Source organism: Drosophila subpulchrella, chromosome 4, assembly GCF_014743375.2.
Source record: "Drosophila subpulchrella strain 33 F10 #4 breed RU33 chromosome 4, RU_Dsub_v1.1 Primary Assembly, whole genome shotgun sequence".
Lineage (NCBI taxonomy): Eukaryota > Metazoa > Arthropoda > Insecta > Diptera > Drosophilidae > Drosophila > Drosophila subpulchrella.
The window spans coordinates 1,736,246-1,736,964 of record NC_050608.1 but is presented as its reverse complement, the minus strand read 5'-3'; positions in this window follow the sequence as shown (position 1 = coordinate 1,736,964).

The following is a 719-nucleotide window of genomic DNA, read 5'->3' as shown; positions in this document are numbered from 1 at the left end:
CGAAGATAAGTTTTTGATCAATATCTGTTGGAGTTTGGATGTTCAAATATACAAAAGTCACATGGATAATTGTGCAATTCATGTTTGCATGAATGTATGTGTACGAGAGGTAGACGTACATTCCGATGACTTGGTTTCCTAGGAAACCGCTTAAGGAAACGGGACCATCGTGCTTCTTCTTCCTATCTTCTCGTCGTTCTCTCGATATTCTCGTTCACTTTGATTCTGGCGTTGAGAGCGTGCGGTTCACACAATCTAAGTTTGCATTATTATTTGTTCATTGGGAGGTTGTCTGTTTAATACTTAATTGTATTATATCTATTCATCAACAAACCATAATAGCAAACGTGGTTACACACGAAAATGTTGTGTTTCGCCTTTATCGATAGAAGTCGAAACATTTTTTGGGAAAAGTCAATCGGTGCTAATATGGCTAGAAGTGACCTAGGCCGCAAACTTAATTAGCAGCCCTCGTACACTATCTAAACAATTAGGATATAAAGAAGTTCTGGCAGGAGTGGCAACCATGTAGGTCGGTCATTAAATTTTGTTAATGGGTTTAAACACTATAATAGATGTCCTTTAACGATAAGACATGTCTTTCCTAGCATTATCCGTGTCTTAAAGTATGGTTAAATATTTTCATTTGCGTATTAATCAGCTGGAATTAATCGTTTTTTGAACGAGCCTCATCTCCAACGCTTGATAGGATAGACAAA